The sequence below is a fragment of the Chrysochloris asiatica genome, unplaced genomic scaffold (genome assembly GCF_000296735.1).
Source record: "Chrysochloris asiatica unplaced genomic scaffold, ChrAsi1.0 scaffold00005, whole genome shotgun sequence".
NCBI classification, from domain to species: domain Eukaryota; kingdom Metazoa; phylum Chordata; class Mammalia; order Afrosoricida; family Chrysochloridae; genus Chrysochloris; species Chrysochloris asiatica.
The window spans coordinates 19,643,345-19,665,756 of NW_006408523.1; the positions used below are offsets into that span (position 1 = coordinate 19,643,345).

At 37.7% G+C, this 22,412-nt stretch overlaps 1 protein-coding gene and 1 pseudogene across 1 annotated transcript in view; one reads left to right on the forward strand and one right to left on the reverse strand.

The window, feature by feature from the left end:
- GPC6 (glypican 6) overlaps positions 1-22,412 on the reverse strand; it is a 1,623,644-nt gene that overhangs the window by 675,537 nt on the left and 925,695 nt on the right. The gene's annotated exons all lie outside the window — the stretch shown is intronic.
- LOC102815006 overlaps positions 1-22,412 on the forward strand; it is a 167,219-nt pseudogene that overhangs the window by 106,879 nt on the left and 37,928 nt on the right.

Below are 22,412 nucleotides of genomic sequence, written 5' to 3' on the forward strand. Positions count from 1 at the left end.
CATATGGAGTGTGGAATCCTGGTGTGGCACTGTAGGATGAGCACTGGACTTGCAAGGTCAGAGGTTCAAACCCAGCAGACGCTCCTTGGAAACCATATTCAGGGTTGTATACACAGGAGTCTATGTGACAGCACTTAGAAAACAAACAAACAAACAAAATAAACCAGCAATAGCATTCCTCACTTACTGACTTTTTTCATTTTCTGACATTTGCAGTGATGGCAACCTATATGACTATTTTGCACAGTAACAGAATCTGTCTGGCAGTAAAGAATACCAAGGTGTGAGGGGAGAGTAAATACGGCTGTGATGGCTACGGCTACGGTTATCTGTCATCTTGGGTGGGCCATGGTTCTCAGTGATTTGGCAGTTACATAATGATGTAATTTGGTGGTTATGTAAAGATGAGATTTGTCAGTTATGTAACGATGTGATTTTTTGGGGAGGGGCGGTTATGTAATGATGAGATTTGGCAGTTATGTAATGATGTAACTTGGCAGCTATGTAATGATGCACTTTGGCAGTTATGTATGTAACAATGTAATTTGGCAGTTATGTAATGATGTAGTCATCCAGCATTTGTGATCTGATGTGGTTATCCTCCATCTTCACATAATGCTGATTTTTACTTAAGGACCTTGTCTTTGGAACTAAACCATGTTGATAAGTGAGGAGTGAGTTGTTGTTAAGTACTGTTGAGTTGATTCCGACCCATAGTGACCCTTTATAGGGTTTCCAAGGAGCAGCTGGCAAACTTGAACCACCAACCTTGCAGTTCAAACTGACTTTGCAGTCTGATGCATTAGCCCACAAAGCCACACCAGGACTCCAAGTGAGGAGTATGTTCTATTAATTCTATCCCTTAATTCATCCCCCTTTCTCTTCCCTCTCCCTCCATACCCACAAAACTCCAAATACACACAGACACACAGACACCCCATCCAGCTATAATATTTCCTTACTGCTTTGACATTCATTCTGTCTCAAGCTCCCTAAAAACATGGCACACAGAAAGTTCCAGGAAAGCTGCTGTGTCCCCTCACCCAGGACCATGTAAGGAAAGTGATGGAGCCTACACTGTTGATTGGACAGGACTGGGGAGAAGGAGGAATAGAGAGAAGGAGGAGGAGAAATGATAAAGAAAGCAAAAAGTATCCTTAGGAAAAATAGAAACCGGGACGCATTGAACAACATGAAAATTCTCTTTATGTGGGAAGCTGTTTCTAAACCAAAGGTTAAGATGTTTGACTTTGACAATTTTTTCCTAAAATACTTATGTTTCCATTTAATATATCTGAGCACTCAATCATGAGTCAAATAAAAGGGGGTCACACGGATAACTAAGGCCTCCTAAAGAGGGGGCGGTCATTTAACAGGGCTTGATCAGACAGAATAAGAGCAGTGGACTGTCATTGTGAGAACTGCTTTGGCTGGGCAATCCCATTTCCTACTCATAGCTTTCCCTTTTCTTTCTTTAGAGTAATTTCCACTGAAGCTTTTCCTTTTTTTCTCTTAAGAGTGACCTTTAAAAATAATTTTTTTTTTTAATGGTGGAATTAATCTCTCCAGTGCTGTTTGTTTTTTACCCTTTCATTTTAGCTTTTTAAATTTTTCTTCACTTTTCCAGTCCACTGTATTTTGTGAAAGGGATTCATCCTTGCTAAGTTCTCAATAGTAGACTTTCAGATGGAGGAAAATATGACACTTCATGTTTTGTTTTGAATACAGTGTATGTTTTGTCATCCTAGCAGGTGCTTGTATTTCTCAATGAGCACAAGTACCATTTATTCATTTGTCACATATTTCTTGTGTGTCAGGCCTGGTCCTAGGCTCCAAGTGAAGGAGACACTCAGGGTCCTGAACTTCATAAACATGTTAACTCTAAGGGAGAGGTAGATAGTAAATTAATAAATGCTAAGAAGAAAGTCAAAGCATTCAAAGAAGTGAGAACATGGGTGATGAGAGCAGGTGCACCATCGATTTTAGACAGTGTGGTTAGAGAAATCGTCTCTGGAAAGATGACATTTGAGTAAAGTCTTGAAGGACTGAAAGGAGGCACTGTTCTTTTTAACGTTTTATTGTGAATTATGTGATAGTTTACATGGGAGAACATAAGCGGTACATCATATCGTATATAATTTCATCACCATGGTTACAATCCCCTCCATGCATCATCAACCAACCAAAGGGTATACCCCACAAGTCTGCCCCTAGGTTGTCAGCGCATAGCCCCTCTCCCTCTCTGGGTCTAGAGTTCCCAGCTACTCCATATCTCCACATCATCATCTCTGCCTCCATCTCTGGAGTCATTGTTTCTCTGAGTAGGGTCCTGCACTCAGCTCTTCTCCTTTGACGGTCCCAGGGACCTCTGCTCCTGGACTGCAAAGTCAACCACTCCCCTTCTTTTGCTACAAAATGTCTACCTTTACATTTCCAACCCTCACAGTCAGTCTTGATAGCAATTATTCACTAATGTGCCACATGAGTGCTATCCCCATCACCTTTCATCAGCCCTGCCCAGACAGATTGGATACTACTTAGTGGAGATTCTATGCTTTCCTCTATGCCTTCTGATCTAGGCTCCCTCTTGAAAGCTTGTAAGCCAGTCACTTCTTGCCTTTGTAGCCCCCAATTTTGGGTAGGCAATGTCCAAGTTGAAAGAGGCACTGTTCTTGAGAAAACATCTTGGGCAACGAGAGTACCCAGTGTAAAGGCCAAAGGCAAGAACAAGCTAGGATGGTTCCAGAGAAAGTAAAAATGATGGAGTAGGAAGACATGAAGGAATGGTAACTGCATCTCAACTGCTGAACCACTAAGAATTCTGGCCCAGTCAAGTCAACACAAAACTTAACTATCACAGATAAAGAATACAAAAGAATTATGAAGAACTTCTTAGAGCTACATGTTCTTAGGAGCCATACGTTGTTTGTTGTTAGGTGCCATCGAGTCAGTTTGAACCCACAGGCAACCCTGTATAGGATTTCCTAGGAGTAGCTGGTGAGATTGAACCACCGACTTTGCAGTTCAGACCGCTTTTCAGTCTGGTGCATTAACCGACAGCGCCACACCAGGAGTCCTTAGTAGTAGTAAGCACTTGTTGTTCATGAAGAGAGCATTAGGATCACCATTATTGTCATTGTCATGGGGTCTCTACAAACCCATGTAAGGCAGACACGTGAAAACGATACAAATACAAAGGGCAACCCACAGTCCCACAGGTGCATCTCAGTCTCGATATGAATTGGTTTGAGGTATATTCACTGAATCATCCGGGAACTCTGCTGTTTAATCAAAACATGAGTTGCCATGAGCAAAATGCAGTAGGTGTCTTCGTCTTAGCTCTAATCACACAGTATCATAACTATTCACAGACTTCCAGAATCATTTCTATTCAAACCCTTGTCCTTATCTGACCTTGACATACTGAAAGCATTTATGAAGTTGACAATTTATTCCTTTCTTTTTTAATCTGAGTTATTGGCTGAACTGTTGGTCATACTTGGTTAATCTTCCTTTACCTTTGGGCAGAAATCTTTGTAGCTGAAAATTGCTGTAATAAAACGTTTTAAATGGCTAATCTTTATGAAAAAAAAATATTCTTTGGTCATGAAACACTTTTTTTTCTTCTTCTTCATGTTTACCTTCATCTTTGTCAACTTCATTTTATTTATTTTTTAAGTTACCTACTCATTCTCTCCAGTCTATCCTTGCCTCCCACCCAAGGTTTTAATGTATCTTTTTACTTCTCTAAAGCAGTAGAAACATCCATAAATCTTATAAACTTACAGTTGGGAAGCAATTGCTGACGTGTAATCAAGCTAGAGATTATTTCTTTTTAGACTTCTCATTGAGAACAGTGTGAAGGTTTACAGACAAGAGCATCAGTTTACATTAATCAAATCATCCGCTTTGTTTCATCTCAATGACTGAAATCCCCTCCATGGAACAACAGTTATCCCATTTCCTGCTAGCGGTTCCTGTTTCCATTCCACCCACATTCCTACCCCTTTGAAAGTTTGTCCTTAGGAAAATGTGGCACTTTTAATTTTGAATAATTGACCAGTCCATGGTGTGCACACCATACTAGTGTTTCTGTCGCCATTATATATCTATCTGTTGCTTGGCTGAAAATTGGGCCATGAGGTTGAGTTCCTCTCTGACCTGCAGTGTGGGTGAGGGCCATAGTCTAAGGTTCCCTCAGTATCTTTCCAACCAGTAAGAATTTTTGTAAAAATAATTTTGAGTTCTGTTCCACATTTTATCCTTCTGTATCTGGGACCCTCTAATGTGATTCCTTTCAGAGTAGTTGGTAGTGGCATATTCAGAGTTGTGCTTGGCCGGAAAGGTAAATACCCATGTACAAATGTCTCCTTTTAAACCGCGATATATATAGGAGATACAAATATATATATATGTATATCCTACTCTGTCTACCTTACCCATTAAGTGTCTGTCTCAGTCAGCATATCCAAACCTAGAACACTGTTGTTCCAAGGTTATGTATAAAACACTATTTATTTCAATCCCCTGTAGTCTGTGTATATCTCCCAGTATCTTCACCAATCTTCTTTATTCTGCCAACTTTTCTCTTCTTGAATATTGCCTTCCCCCTTCTTGTATATTGCTCTCCCTGTCACCTGAGTTAACATGTGTCTACCATCTAGCCAATGAATTAATCTCCCTTCACTCCCACCCCTGGTAACCACCAAAGAATGCTTCTTTCCTTATATTTTTACAATACTTGTGTCATACACATGTTTGTCCTTTTGTGATTGACTGATTTCACTCAGCATAAAGTCCTCCAGGTTCATCCATGTTATGAGAGGTTGTGCAGGTTCATTGTTATTCTCCAACATCACCCAGTATTCCATTGTGTGTGTATGTAACAAAGTTTCTTTATCCATTCTTTCACTGATGGGCACTTAGCCTGTTTCCATCTACAAATTATTTGTTAATTAAGGAGTAGTGCTCAAGAGTCTTTAAAGTTACATAGAAAACAAGCAGAGAACTAAGAATTAAACAAAAACCTGAATAATGTCACAACGTAGCCCATCAAAAGTGGAAGAGAAAATTATATTTTTGCACTATTTTAGGTCAGCAAGATTACTAGGTTAATGCAGTATTAAAGCAATGAATGGTTTGTTGGTTGCTCAACATCATTACTGTTAAGTGTCATCGAGCTGGTTCCAACTCAGAGCAGGCCTGTATAGGGTTTCCAAGGAGTAGCTGGTAGGTTTGAACTGCTGACCTTGTGATTCACAGTCCAATGCTAATCCTACAGTGCCATACCAGAAGTCCAAACATCATTAGTGTTGTTGTTAAGTGCCATCGAGTTGATTCCAATCCATAGAGACCCTGTATAGGGTTTCCAAGTAGTTGCTGGTGAGGTTGACCAGACAACATTGCAGTTCAAACTGATTTCGAAGTCCAGCACATTAACCCACAGGGCCAGACCAGGACCCTGAAATGTCATTAGTAAGGAACTCTAAAGAAAAGACAGGATTAGAGCATGTCTCCAGGTCTGATTCTTTACTTTCTCTCTCTCTCTTTCTTCCTTTTGGGTGTATATTTGTGTGTGTGTGTGTGTGTGTGTGTGTGTGTGTGTGTGTATGTGTGCAGAGGGGGACTCTTCCTGTTAATTGAAGGGTTGTAGCTCTAATTTACCAGCTCAAACCCTAAGTTTTCTTCAAGTATTCTGTAATTTTTTTCAAAAGAATTGTCTAATTCTTAATACTAACCTTTTCTACCCTCTGATCTTACAACATGACTGTGATAAAAGTTGCAAAGTTTAGTCAAGTGCTTACAGTTACATGTTTATATCTAATAAAACTTATATTGAAGTGGATTTTATTATCTAATAAACATATCTTTAAATAAGGAATTTCAAAGTCTCTCAAAATAACCAGAAAACTAAAAAGAGAATGGAATCTGTACATATTTCTGATTTGTTGTTGTTATGTGCTGTGGAATCGGTTCCAATTCATAGCAACCCTGTACAGGGTTTCCGAGATTGTAAATCTTTATGGGAGCAGAAATCTTTCTCTCATGGAATAGCTGGTAGTTTCGAACTGCTGACCTTGAGATTAGCAGCCCGATTCGTAACCACTATGCTACCAGAGCTCCTTTATTTCCTATTTATATGTATATAAATAATAGAAAAATGAGTCCATTCTAGAATCAGTTGTTTGATGATTTTTTTTTAATGATAGCTCATAATCATTCCCTTCTTTTTGGTGGGGATAACATCATTTATTTAAGAAAAACCAAGACAATGATCTCAGAAGGGTCCCTTCCCAGACATGGTGTGAAGGTAGCCTGAGCCCTACAGTCTGGGGCTGCTGGTGGGAGGGTGCTCGCCCCTAGTTGGACTCTCAGGCTTCCACAGATGGGGTCAGGCAGTCATATTCAGGATTTTATCTTGCACTGTGTTCACATCTAAACAGCATGTGGACATTACACCTGGAGGGTTGTGCACAGGGACATAGATACTTATAATGAAATGAAAGGGGAGGCAGGACTTGTCAAACTTGGTCAAATATACCTTCTCCGCATCTCTATGTTCTATTCCTTCTAACTCTAATCTGAATATATTTTGATATAGAAAAAGAAGACATCACTGTATTGACTAAGCTATCTTAAAAAGTAGCTGGTAATTTGCATTTCACTAAAAACAAATGTTTTATCATTGAAAACTTTGCTTCGTGAACAATTATAATCTTGGTGAGATGTCAATGAGCATCTGGTTTGGAGTATGGAGGGCACGTTTGAAAATGAATGGTTCTTTAAAAGACAGTGGTATGAGCAGTTATTCAATTGTCATCTTTTGATCTACTTGCCAAATTTACAAAATTATTCACTATGTACAGTAAATATTTTAGAAAATTGAAGTTCCTTTTCTGTGTTTTCAATTGTGTAGGAATGATTCCAACTGCATTAAGGGCTGATGTCTTGTACATAGAGGATGCAAAATCTAAAGCCATACCATGGCCATCTTCCACTAGATGGACTGAGATAGATGATGTGCAGATCAAGGATGAAGAGGACCTACAGAGGACCGACAGGAAAGAGAATGAGGATGATAGAAAGCTGGAGATAGTGAGTTCTAGAAAGGGTGAGAGAGAGAGCTACAGAAACAGAGCATTCCTTGTCTTTGGACTACTCAGGAATTATCAGCTATTCCCCAGGCCCTTCTTGGCTTCATGCTTGTGAAACCCATGCATCCTAACATAAATTCTCCTTTTGGGTTTTGAAGCTAATGAATTAGTTTCTGTCACTTGGAACAATAGATTTCTAAAAGTAATAGAACATAAATCTCTGAAGAAATATAAGAGAACTTAAGATCAGTGCTTGTTCTAAGCCTTATTTTCTGATATCCTCTCCAATAAAAATGTATATATAACTTAGAAAATTGTCATCTGTGGGTCAGATCCTACTTAGAATTATTTGATCTTTTACCTCAGTGTCTTTCTCTGTCTCAGTCTGCTCATTTCAGCTCTACTTGTCAGTCTTGACTTAACAGAACTCATGGAAGGAATTATTTATTAGGCAATTAGAACTTGTTCCCACAAACTGGATTGTTCTCATCAAATACTTGAAGATAGAAAGTAGCTTATTAGCCTCTTCTCTGTACTCTTGAGTGGTAAAACCAAACTACAAGACATAGTTATTCCTTAATCTACTTTCTATGCTTCTGGCTACTTGATTCACTCAGTCAAATGTTTCATGATGAATCCGATAAGTGCTTAACAAATCATTCATTTAATCCCCAAACCCCTGCCCTTATCCTTATTTTCAAAACTGTGTTTCTTATGATAATTACAATGAACTATAATGGCACCTGCTGGAAATTATCTGATTTTCTTAACCACATTATTATAATAATAACCACATTCTTCAGTGCCTAGTATGGGGTTGGAATTATTCTTGGCATTTTAAAAAATAGTATGCATAGTATGCAAAATAATTTACTAGTACACTTAACAATAAGGATTAATAGTGAGGCTTATTAAGGTTAAACTCTTTGAGGCAAATCTGTGATTTGAATTCAGCTTTTTTTGAACTTGGTAGCATTAGCACACCAAACTGTTTTTAAAGAAGCAATTCCTCCTACTCATCCTACTAGGGAGGGTGGTGGCTCTGTAGAATAAGCACTGGACTGAGAGCCACAAGGTCCATGGTTCAAGTTCACCAACTGCTCTGGGGGAGAAAGTTGATGCTTTCTGTTATCACAAAGATTTACAGCCTAGGAAACCCTCTACAAGGTTGCTATAAGTCAGAACCACTGACTCATTAGCGCTAACCATTGACAATAAAAACTCATTCTCTAACAGAAAAGAAGGCAAAGAAAACAACAAAAAAATTCCTTTTAAAATCTGGATAGACAAGAGAAGAATTTTATAAAAATTAACATAGATTTAAAGGTAAAGATGTACCACTTGTCTGTCAGTTTGTGTCACTTTGGTGGCTTGACTGTTGCTGTGATGTTGGGAGCTATGCCACCAGTATTTTGAACACCTGCAGGGTCACCCACGGTGGATAAACTTCAGCTGAGTTTACAGACTAAGACAAATTTGGAAAGAGGAGCGGCAGCTATTTCTGAATATTTAGCTACCGAAAACCTTATGAATAGTAGGGAAACATTGTCAGATAGCACCAGAACATTGAATATTGAAACATGATAAACAGCACCAGAATATTATCATAATAGTGACAGAAGATGAGCCCCTTAAGTTGGAAGGCACTCAAAATACAACTGTGAGGAGAGCTGCACTCTTGAAGTAGAGGTGACCATGATGGAGTAAACCCTTCAGGCCCTTCATTTGAAGAAAGAAAAGACCAAAAGAAATGTCAAAAGAGACTCTGTAACATGCTGTCCAGCACAGAGATGCCAAAGCAAATGTAAGAAATGAGGAGGTACAAGACCTGAACAGAAAATCTCAAAGGGCAACTTGAGAAGACAAGATCAAATATTGTAATGAAATGTGCAAAGACCTAGAGTTAGAAAACCAAAAGGGCAGAACACACTCAGCATTCCCCTGAAGCTGAAATGAATAAGGAAAAAATTCAAGCTTCAACTTGAATGACTGAATTTCAACTGAATGATTCTTTGGGCAAAATATTGAATGATGCAGAAAACATCAAAAGAAGATGGAAGGAATACAGAGTATCACTGTACCAAAAATCAGTGGTCAATGTTCACCTATTTCAAGAGGTACCATATTATCAAGAGCCAATGACACTGAAGGAAGAAGTCCAATGTGCAATGAAGGCATTGGCAAAGAACAAGCCTCCAGGAAATGATGTAATACATAGTTGACATTTTTTTAGCAAACTGATGGAGCACTTACTTTTGCCAAGAAATTTGGAAGACAGCTACCTGGCCAACTGATTTGAAGAGATCCATATTTGTGCCCATTCCAAAGATAGATGACTCAACAGAATGCAGAAATCATAGGACAATATCACTAATATCACCTGTAAGTAAATTTTTGCTAAAAATAATTCAAAAACAGCTGCAATAGTACATTGATAGAGGACTACCAGAGGCTCAAGCCAGATTCAGATGAGGATGTGGAATGAGGGATATCATTGCTGATGTCAGACTGATCTTGACTGTAAGCAGAGAATACCAGAATGATATTTACTTGTGCTTTATTGACTATGCTTTACACTGTGTGGATCATGACTAGCTATGGACAACACTGGGCAGAATGAGTATTTCGAAACAGTTAATCATGTTTATAAGGAACCGGTACATAGACCAAGAGGCAGTCATTTGAACAAAACAAGGAGATACTGAATAGTTTAGAACCAGGACAATTATTCTCCAGAGTTGTATTCTTTCACCATACTTATTCAATCTGCATGCTGAGAAAATAATGTGAGAAGCTTGATTATATGAAGAACAGTGTAGCATCAGAATTGGAGGAAGGCACATTAACAACCAGTGATATGCAGAGGAAACAACCTTGCTTGCTGAAAGTGAAGAGGACTTAAAATACTTTCTTACGAAGTGCAAACACTATAGCCTTTAGTATTGGTTGCACCTCAAAGTAAAGAAAACAAAACCTCTCACCACTGAAGCAATAAATAACAAATGGTAACATCATAACAAATGGAAAAAAGATGGGAGTTGTCAAAGATTTCATTTTGATTGGATCCACCATCAACACTCATGGAAATAGCAGTATTGCATTAAGCAAACCTGCTGCACAGGACCTCTTTAAAGTGTTCAAGAGCAAACAAAGATGTCAGTTTGAGGACTAAAGTGCGCCTGACCGAAGCCATGTTACTTTCAATAACCTCATATGCATGTGAATGTTGGACAGCGAAGAAGGGACACTGTAGAAGATTTGATCTATTTGAGTAATGGTACTGAAGAAGAGTATTAGAGGTCCCATGGACTGCCAGAAAAACAAACAGATCTGTGTTGGAAGAAGTACAATCAGAACGTTCCTTAGAAGGCAGACTTCATCTCTCATACTTCAGACATATTATTAGGAGGGACCAGACCCTGGAGCAGGACATCATGCTTGGTAAAATGGAGGCACAGCAGAAAAGAGGGAGACCCCCCCACCCCAATGAGATGGATTGGCACAGTGGTAGCAACAATGTGCTCAAGGATAGCAGAAATTGTGAGGATGGCATAGGACTGAATGGAGTTTCATTCTGTTGGACACAGGATCGTTATGAGTCAGAACCGAATGGATGACAATTAACAACAACAAAAAATGTAAAGATAATATAATTTCAGAGAAATGTATTATCCCTTAATATGCTTATCACCATTCTAAGTAGTGTAAAGTTTTCACTAGAGTCTTCTAAATAATGTGGTTGATGTTAGGTGTTCTTGAGTAATTTTCAACTCACAGCAACCCTGAATAGGGTTTCTGAGGCTGTATAATTGTATGGGAGGAGAAAGCCTCATATTTCTCTCACAGAGCAGCTGGTGGGTTTGAGTGGCCAACCTTGTGGTTAGCAGTACTGTGCTTATCCTACAGAGCCACCATCACTCCCTGCCCTTATAACAAATCATATTAGACTATCATTGTGCAAACTAGTATAATCCTTGTGAGTGATTATATTACTTATACTATCACTCTTTTGGATTAGTCAGGTGGCATCATTGATGGACTCAAGTGTGGCAGCGGTAGTGAGGTTGGCCCAGGATCGGACATTGTTTCATTATGCTGTGCATGGGGTCGCTATGGGTCGGTTCCGACTCGATGGCACCTGACAACAACAACAACATCACTCTTTGGGGTGCAGGTGGGATTGATAAGTGATCTGTTGCCACATTCTTCACCATGTTGTTTGTTGGTTATATGCCGTGGAGTCGGTTCCGACCCATAGCGACCCAGTACAGGGTTTCCAAGGCTGTAAATCTTTACAGGAGCAGAAAGCCTCATCTTTCTACCGCAGAGCAGCTGGTAGTTTTGAACTGCTGACCTTGCAGCTTGCAACCCGATTCGTAACCACTACACTACCATAATAAGTTCATAAAATATCCCTTTTCCTTTTGCAGCTGCAGTTGCTTTTTTTTTGAGATCAACTTCCAGATACAGTTCTACTGTTTAATCTTATAATCGATCCAAAGTCTTTGTTTTAAAGGAGCCACCCATTTTTTATTTCTACATACCAATGTAATCTGTCAGACATGGCAATTTCCCATGTTTATATAGACCTCCCTTGGTCACTGCACTTAAATTCATCCTGTGGCAGCTGTGTGGGTAGTGTGCTGCCATTCGTATTCCCTGCTTGGACAACCCTGATAAACTGTTATGATAAGTATCACTTTAATCTATTAATCAACTCAAAATGTGCAAGACACAGTGCTAAAAGACAAGATGTGTTCTTGGTAAGGAACATATGATTTAGCTGGGAGATGATACTATACACAGGAAATGACAGTGTGCAAGCCAAATGAGCAGTGCTTATAAGTGATGATATAAAAGGTCAGGGAGAATGTGGGAAATGACCTTAATGTGAAAGATGAATAGGGTTTTAGAATATGGTTGGTAAGATGGTATGGAGGCAGGAGGACATGAAGCAGCTACGTCTAGAAAACTCTTGTCTGAGACACTGTCCTAAGGACTTCATATATATCATGAATCACCACCAAAAATTCATAGCGTTTGTACGATTATTTTTTCTCCAATTTTGTAGGTAAGGTGACAGAGTTTTATAGGAGTTAACTCTTAAGTGGAAGAATAGGAATTAGAATGCAGATTTTTTATGGGCTTCATTGTGCACTACAAAAAATAGCCTAAGCAAAGACACGGGAGGAAGAAACACAGAAAACACATTCCGGAACATTGAAACATTAAGAAAGATACACTGGAATTTGCACATTACTTGCTGCAGGCAATTGAATGAACACCCTTGAAAATTCTTCAGCATGATAAAAGTATGATGAAAGAATGTTTTAGAAAACCTGAAGGAGAGAGTATTACTGACAATTAGGTAGAAGTAACAGGTGATATGCAATGTATATTAGTCAAAACTATGATATTAGGTTCAGGACAAAAAAGAAGGGGAATGTTTTGGCCATAATAAAGAATGCATCAAGGGTTATGTCTTCATCCTGTGTGATAAGAAGTCTTCTATTATACCTACTTTTCACCCAGATGATTCAGAACTTGAAAGAAACTAGACTGGGAACAAAATAAATGTGGAAGAAAAGACAAAAAAATATATAGATATATGTAGATATATTAAAGCCTCTTTTCAAGATCTCTGTTTCAGTTTCAACTCCCAAAAGAAATGTGGAAGAAAAGACTATATCTATATCTATTTATATATATGTATATATATATATATATATATATATATATATATATATATATATATATATATATATATATATATATATGGAGCTCTGGTAGCGTAGTGGTTATGAATCGGGCTGTGAACCGCAAGGTCAGCAGTTCGAAACTACCAGCTGCTCCACGGGAGAAAGATGAGGCTTTCTGATCCCATAAAGATTTACAGCCTCGGAAACCCTGTGCAGGGTCGCTATGGGTCGGAACCGACTCGACGGCACTCAACAACAACAAATATATACCTCTTTTCAAGATCTCTGTTCCAGTTTCAACTCCCAATCTTAAAATGACCCTTTGTGTCTTTTGAAATAGAAAATTTTTCATTGGAGTAGGTAAGTAGTGAAGTGTGACTAGAAGCATACAAGGACGATACAAATATTTACTAAAGTCCAGAGGAATATATAGGAATATGTTTCTTATTTGTTTTGTTTTATTTACTTTATTTTAAAAATAAGCATTTCCTAGTACTAGTTATTCTTTAGCAGTGTATATGCTTTGGGAAAATAGATGGATGTATATGTTTATGTAAATAAATCAATGTCGGGATCCATATAGACAATTTCTATGTATTTTGGGACAGTTAATCAATTGATCATCATTTTTTAAAATGTAATTTTAAAAAAATTGCACAGAACACAATCTATGGTTCTTTACGGTTATCAATCAAGCATGTGGGAATAATTGAGATAAAGGGTTTTTAGAAGAGGAGACCAGCATAAACTTTATTAGCTATGACCATGTATGTGGTGCCATAGACTAAACATTGGACACTAAGGTCATTTGAATTGCTAGGCCAGTGGTTCTAACTCACCAGCTGCTCCTCAGAAACCCTACACAGGGTCTCTATGAGTCGGAACAGACTTGATGGCCAAGAACTGACACTGAGCAGCTGGATCTAACAAACAAGAATCTACAGCATATAAGCGCCATCCTCTGAAAATGATCTTCACAATTCCTCACGAGGGATTCCTCACTGATAATTTACTTATGATACAGTCCAGCTCACGGTGAAGTTTTAAAATCTTTTATTATTTCCCCACAAATCTTTGGATGCCTGTGCTGCTTTTGTACACTGAAACCTCTTTTGCATTCCTCTCTATACTATATTCAAGTCTCTCCAAATACTGTAGAAAGAAATATTTTGTTAAAAGAAGCTTTGTGAGGAAAACCAATTTAATACAGCTAAGTATATATGTTTGACCACAACTTGTTCATTCTGATCAAATGGCAACAGAAAGACTTAGAGGTGAAAGCAAATATACAGACCCATTATCATGAAGTGGATTCTGTCTCATAGTGGCCCTATAGGACAGAAGAGAACCATAGTACAGCCATAGAGTTTCAAAGGCTGTAATATTTAGAAAACAAATTGTTACATCTTCCTCCCTTGAAGCAGCAGGTGGGTTCGAACCACTAACTTTTAGATTTGCGGCAGAGCAGTTTAGCTCTGTGGTTCCAAGGCTCATGCTCTTTTGACAATTAAAAGGTCTGCTGTTGTTAAGCGCCATCGAATCAGTTCCGCCTCATAGTGACCCTGTACAGAGTTTCTGAGGAGCAGCTGGCAAGTTTGAACCGTCAACCTTGAAATTCAAGCCAATCTTGTGGTCCAGTGCTTATCCTCAAAGATTAGGGAAGAATAAAACATATACCAACTTCTATTTTAAACATCTGGTCATTTCTCTACATAAGCTCTGTAAATGTAACAACAATGGAGACTCTACATACAAGCATACATGTTTTTGTTCAACAATATATTTTATAGTTTCTTGTGCTTCCAGGTCATACTTGCTCTATGACAAAAGAATCTCACATTCTTAATGACGTAACAACAAAGACAGTCCTGAAACTTAAATCAACTTGTGAGGAAGATAAAAAATGAATCGCTGGAACAGCTAAAATTGATATGAAAGAGCCATCTCTTTTGAGTTCAACTAAAAAATATTTGGCCTTTCTGTAAGTCAAAAGTCGAAGTCTTAATTATGATTCATTAAGACATTAATGCTTTTTAGGTCTGAGAGTTAATGAAATAATGATTTTCAGTTGAGTGCTGAAGATTATTAAATCACTTTAAAAAAATAAGCATGGGCTTAAATCATACGGATAGTTTGTGAAAATTATCTATTTAATTATAAACTAGGGAGATTTCACACAAAATTTTCATCAGCCATTTCAGAATCATAGTTGAAGGTGATGAAATTTGTATGAATACACAAATTACTTTCAGAAGTAGAACTGATACATATGGATTACTGTAAGAGACTGATATACTATTTAACCTACAAAATTATCTTATTTACTGTTTTCCAAATGACATGAATAACCTATAACTTCCATACAATTGGAAACATATTTTTGAAGCACAATTGCCTGAACAACATTCTTTAATTCTCACATGCTGTCCTAATATTTAAGTGACCCTGATGGCTCAACGGATAAGGCACTTGGCTGCTACAAATAAGGTCAGCAGTTCGAACCCACCTTCTCCTACGTGGGAGACAATGTGGCAGTTCACTTTCAGAAAGACTGCAGCCTTGGAAAGTTTATGGGATATTTCTACTTTGTCCTTTGGGATTGCTATGAATCAAGTCAGAATCGACTCGACAGCAGTGGGTTTGGATTTACACCTAATGTTGATATTTTCTAGATAAATTGCTTGAGTTTTTAATTTCCTCAGAAGTCTTAACAGACACAAACAGAATTGACAGCAGATGAAAACTGGTTGTTGTGGACTATAAGTGAAATGATCTCTTCGGGTCTTTTAATTTTCTTCTAGCTTTCAGTCAATCATGTCTTTGAAAACTTTTTCAGTAAAAATTTTACTGCCAGCCATTCCCCTGTCCAAACTTTCTTTCTGTTCTTGTTTCCCTACATGCATTTAATCATTATTTTGTGACACAACTAACATATTTCAGGTAATATATTCCATTCTAGACTCATATTCCTGTTTCCTAGATAGGCCAGGCTTACGTTTTGCTATATTGTTTCCCCACTATGGAATTCCTCTTTGCTTTTCCCCAACTGGCTAGCTCTCAAACATTCTGCCGGACTCAGCTGGAGTTCCATTAAAATTAAACTTTTCCTTTGGATCACTCTACTCCACTCTTACCCACAAAATCAGAGTCTCTCTTCTGGCATGAACTATATCGTTTGAGAATTCTTTTCTTGTTATTTCACTTCCCTGTCAAATAGTTCTTATTTGCCTACAAGTTGGCAAGCTCCATGTTAGAAACCCTATGAAGTACTTTTTGTAGAACACTAAACACAGTGAATACTTCGTGTTCAAAATTATGTGTTGAATGAAGGAATGACTCAATGTCTGATTGACTGATTGTGCAGGAATGAATCTGACTTGTTGCCCAGAAGTTATTAAAGCACATAAGTTATGTCAGGAAGGCCAAGGGAAGCATACATTTCCCAAAGGGGTAAAGAAAAATCGTGTGAGAAATCTACTTTTTTCAGTATAGTGAAAAAAAATATATATATAGCGAAGATTGAACTCTCAAAGGATCTGGAAACCAATTCTTTTGAAATCTGTTGCCACAAACTCCCCTAGTCCAAAGTAACAAAAACTTAGCTAAGCTGATGGATGGATGGTAAATAACTGCTGTGAGATGTTATGTACAACAGAACAAAGTATTGCCAACCCTGTGTCATCTTCCCAATTTCCAGCAAGTCTGAGTCCATCATGAGAGTACAGCACCAATTCATCTCACCAAGGGGTCTCCCTTGCCTTCATTAGTCCTTCACTTCTCCAAATAGGATATCTTCCTCCAGTGATGATCCTTTCTAATGACATGTCCAAAGCAAGAGTCAGATTACACTCTGTTGTAATCCATGGGGCTTTCATTGGCAAATTTCTGGAAGTAAATAACAAGACCTTTCTTCCTAGATTGTTATAGTTTGGAAGCACCAATGAAATCTGCCCACATGGGTAACCCTGCTGATCACAACATTATAGCAACATGCAAGCCGCCACAGCACAAGAAAATGGCTGATGGATGGCAGAATCCAAATAGATTCCATAGACTGATAGACAATTGCTATATGTCAGGAACTGCCCAGAAAAGTATTCTTCCCATAATAGAGTAACTTAAGTGACTTCAAACTACTGCCCCCAAGGACAGCCCACCCCTAACACTACTCCCTGAAAGAAAGAGTTAATAGAAGACAGGGTTACACACCTGGAAAACACAAAGCAGATAATTGACATGGGCAGTAAAACTTAAGAAATACTGAAATCTGCGTTCTCCAGAAACATACCTTATGGATGGCCAAGCAGATTTCTTTTTCACTGCAAGCAAGGCCAGTCTTCCCCTTCCTTGTCCTCCATGTCTTCTGTACTGACTAATCCCACATATATTCAATTCCATAGATTTTATAGCTGAGGATAATGTCTCCCAGACCCCATTTAAGGTAGGTCCCACTGCCATAGCTACAGTAAGAATGATGAGTGGAAATTCAGAAAGAAGTGTTCCTAAGCTTTGGACACTGGTTTGGATAAGTGGTTGGCTTTCAGTACCTCTCAGGTCAAATTTCTTTAGTTTGCTGATTCATCAATACCACATTATGGCCCTTAACAACAACACACTTTAGGTACAGGATTGGACTCCATTTGAGAGTTGGTGCAATGAGGCTTGAGGACTTCCTAGACTTCATACAGTTTCATCAATCTGTCTCACAAGGAAAGGTAACCGAAAAAACCGTGGGCACTCAAATGCTTCCTGAACACCACATTCATTTCCTTTTTTGTAACTGACATTTGCAACTGTTTGTTTCATGTCTGTTTTCCTATTGTGTAAGCCCACAGGGCCATAATTGTGTTTTGTTCACTATTGCATCCACCGTGTCAATATGGGAGAACCTATAGGACAGAGTAGAACTGCCCCAAAGGGTTTCCAAGGCTTTACTAAAGAATACCACCAAATCTTTCTCCTACAGAGTGTCCAGTGAGTTTGAACTGCTGGCCTTTTAGGTAGCACGTAAGTGCTTAATTATTACACCACCAAGGTTCCTTGTGAAGTCAACACAGTGACAATAAATACCACGGTGGTTGAATGTGTGAATGGGCATGCTATGAAATATGACCACATGATTGAGTATGACAGTCACTAATCCCTGACTAGAGTCCTCGTGGGGCACTGTGGATTAATGTGCTGGACTACAAAGTCGTTTGAATCACAGGGTCAGCGGTTCAAACTCACCAGTCACTCCTTGGAAACCCTATACAGGGTCGCTATGTGTCGGAATCGACTCAACGGCACTTAACAACAACAACAACCCCTGATTATTTTATTGTTTTAGTTTTAGATACCAAGAAAGACAGTCTGAAATCCCTTAGTTGTATTGCTTTTGAATGACAGTAATTTAATCAAGTATATTTCTTGGGAAATAAGAAGCTTCACCCAACTGAACATTTTGGTATGTATGCTTCTTGTATTCTACATATTTCTGTGAGAATGGAATTTGATTTTTAGATTATGTGAGTAAAAGAAAAATAAGAATGGACTTAAAGTATGGGGGAAATATAATTAGAAGTCTGTAAGAATATGTTAAAAGCAGAACAAGAAAATTTTGGACAAATTAAAATATCAAGCACATTCTGAGGTTTATCACTAATAATGTGTTACATAAAACCCGCTGGGTCTATCCTGGTGGATGAGTTTCAGTGAATGAAGGGAGCTGGGACCAGTGTTTCATCACCGAACATTTCCATCCTGAAGGAATCACTGCCACACAGCCCACCACTCAATAAGTTCTATCGGAAATCTGGGACGTGATATATACTCTCGACATAGACGAAAAACATAGTCCTGCCATGAATTTGAAGAGGCTAGATTGTTATATCACCTGCCAATTTGGATCTATTCTAGTTATATTCTGAAAATTTTAAATAGGAAAATAAAACTTTACTAAGAAATAAACACAATACTAGAGGTAAAGATTACAAACAAGAAGGAATCAAAATGAGAAAAGTTTTAAATTCAAATTCTACCCAGGCTTAGTCTCAGGGCATGAATAGGTGGTTATTAGTTCTAAATACACAGTCAACTTCAACACAGACATGCAGGATAAGCACTGGACTGCTAGCTGTAAGGTATGTGGTATTCAGTCACTCCTCAGAAATGCGATTTTGCAGGATCCTTGGGAGTCAGAATTGACCTGGTGTCACTTAACAACAACAACAATGTTTCTTTGGCATATCCAACATTCATTTTATATTCTTAATTATACTACTGGTTTTCAAAGACCAGTGAACTGAATGATATCCAAATGAAATAAAAACCTGAAGGATTAACACGCAACAACTACTGGAGTCAACTCAGGTGACAATAAATATAATGCTGGTTGAATATGTGAATGGAAACACGACCATAGGATTCGCGGTCATAGCGAATCACCAATCCCTGAATACTTGTTTCAGTTTTTAGAGACCAAGACATTCCAATGAGATTATCTTTCAATCTCAACAAAATAAAATTTAAAAGGTAAAACTGCTTTTAAAAAATTGTAACCCAAATGGTGATTGTGTCTATAATGAACTGTTATTCTGAAACAAAATGTGGGATTTAATTAGTAAACTATTTTCCCCTTGCTACTCAATTTTATACATATCTAAGAATTTTTTGTTTGTTTGTTTGGAATGTTTGGTTGACTATATTTCCTCTTCTTGTTTGATGAGTTCATATTACTCATTTGATTTAATATATAAGCAAGAAAATAATTGAACCTAATGAATTTTAAAGGTAAAGCATGTGATTTCTTATCTTTTGTTTGAAATTAAGCTTATTTAGAACAGATTCTTTGGCTTATCAGGGAAAACAGGCAAACAAAAAGCTTGTAGGGAGTAAACATTTTTCCCTTGTCTCATATGTTTAATGGGAATATACTTTCTTCCCCAAGAACTGTCTTAGAACACTTGATAAGGTTTAAAAACTGGAGATTCAAAAGTCAAATTTGAATTAATTAGATTGTACCTTCAGCTATGTAATGCTGAGATAGAGAATCATTTCTTCCAGAAAAGTAACAGCCAGTTATGTTTCTATAACATCTTTATGGTGGCATGTGGAGTTCAGATTAGTTATTTGGTTTCATAAAAGAGCAAGATACCACTTGATTTAAAGCACTGTGGAAAACATCCTTGCTAATATAAATGTATTTGTCATTAAGTGTGTGTGTGTGTGTGTGTGTGTGGTGGGGTGCTAGGAATATCAATGGCATAAAAATATAAAAATTAAAATATATTTTGCATTGCTTCTCTTTCTACTTTAATCAATTCTCCAGCAAAGTTTACATTTAATTTAAAGACTTCTTTAGAATCTGACCACCGATGACCAGAATGAAGTGGTTCTTACAGGGAACATTCTGCTTATAATGTGCCTCTATTTCTGTAACCTATTTACCTCATAATGTCTAGAAGATGACTGCATAGCACAACCTCAAATTCATGCAAGGTTCATAGCGAAGATTCTCATGTGAACATGAATAACATTACATATACATAAATATTTAATTTTTGTTGCAGGATGATGGTGTGGAAGCATATTCTAAAAAGAGCAAGTATTTTCAACGTTACAAAGATGATAAACCACTCCATATACATTCCATAACTTTAAAATGTAACCAAAGGGTGGTTGAGAAGTAGGTATTTTAGAATAAGATGATCCCAAATAAACAATCTGTGAGTTCTATTGGAAAACTAAGAAAACACACTTTATATACTAGTCTTTGAAAAACAGGGCTGAATTTATATTTTTATGTGTATTCCCCAACACTATTCCATTAATAGAAACTGGTGATCTTTTATGGCCACTTTCTTTGTTCAGAATATGAAGTAGTTTATAGGGAATGGGAGTAAAGCTACAAATGCGTCTGTCAAGATGCTCATGTGGGTTTGGTAAAACAAAGCAAAACAAAAAAAATTCAAAGGGGCACCACTAACAATCTTCATTAACTAAGAGACAACAACTAAGCAAATTGGGAGTGATGGGGAAATAGTAAAGCATGCAATCTTGAATCAAATCCAATTTATCAAAATAAAATTACTATTGAATCTACTCCAAGGTGTGGAGAACTCCTGTGTTTCAGAGTAGAACTGTCCATCATAGGATTTTCAATGGAGATTTTTTTCATAGATTGTCAGACTTTTCTTCTGTGGAATCTCTGAGTGGATTTGAACTGCAAACCTATTGGTTAATAGCTAAGTGCTTAACTATCTGCATGACCCAGGGATTCCTTATGTATAAGTACAAATCTATTTTTATTCTGCAGTCAATTTTTAGTTTGCTGTGCTATAATGAAAATGTGGAAACTTAGTCTGATGAACATATATGAGATATATACATTTTAATTATAAATAAATTACAAAGTAATGAGGAATTTATGCAACAAAACAATTTTCTTTGTATATAATCAATTTGAAAGTCACATATACCTTAATCGTCTGGTGGAGCCACAATTAAAACAAATGTGGAATTTCTCTGCTTGAATTCTTTCAGAGTTTGAAATAACTATGTTTTTGTTGTTGTTGTTAAGTGTCGTTGAGTCAGGTCCAACCAATGGTGACCCTATGTAAGGTTCCAAGGAGCAGCTGGTGAGCTTGGACCACTGACCTTGCAGTTCAAAATGACTTTGCAGTCCAGCGCATTAACCCACAGCGCCACACCATGTTCATGGAGACAAACAGTGTCCTTCAAGGATGAATCACACTTTGGCCAATGGCTAGATACCAAGCTATGTTATTTGAAGATTTAGGATGTGAGATTGCTGTTGCTATGTGGCTCGTGACTAGGGTTTAAGCAACAAACTCAAGAAGTGGGAGGAATGTCAACTTAGTAGAGTTCTGAATAACATCTCAACTAACCCTCGGATCTAGGGGTAAGTCTATGCAGCCACACATAGTTGTCGAGAAGAAATCACTAACTATTGCTTCTGAATACTATTGGAGAGGCACTATGATCTTCCTGTCCAAGGAACCAAACAGTTGTCATCCTTTGGTTCGCTTTTCAGTTTAGAGCATCTAGTCTGTGTATTTGAGCTACAATGGACAGGTGTCCCTGATTGAAAAAAAAAAAAAAAAACAAAAAACAGTAAAAGGACTTGGATAATGGTTACTGAAAGCTGCTTCTCAGAAAGAATACAGCAAATGCTCATTGATTTTGCAAGGTATATAGAGCTAAAAGAGAAAACCAAAACACATGATGAAGAAATAAAAATATTTAAAAGCATTAAAGAATTTTTAAATGAGTTAGATGAATTTTACAAACTAATTAAGCATAATTATAAGGAATGCTGGTACTCATGAAGAAGTACTCTTTATGGCAAAAGTAGAGTGAGTGTCAAACATGATCTAACAGGGGCCATTATTTATATATAAAAACACACACACACACACACACAATGATTTCCGGTGTGGACAAATTCAACGTGATCCTCTGGCCAATATGATGGCCTTAGTTTTCAAATATAGCCCAAAAAGTTTTGGCGGTGTCACTGTAGGGTAAGCACTGAACTACTAACTACAAGATTGGCAGTTGAAACTCACAAGCTGCTCCTTGGAAACCCTATACAGGGTAGCTCTGAGTTGGAACCCAC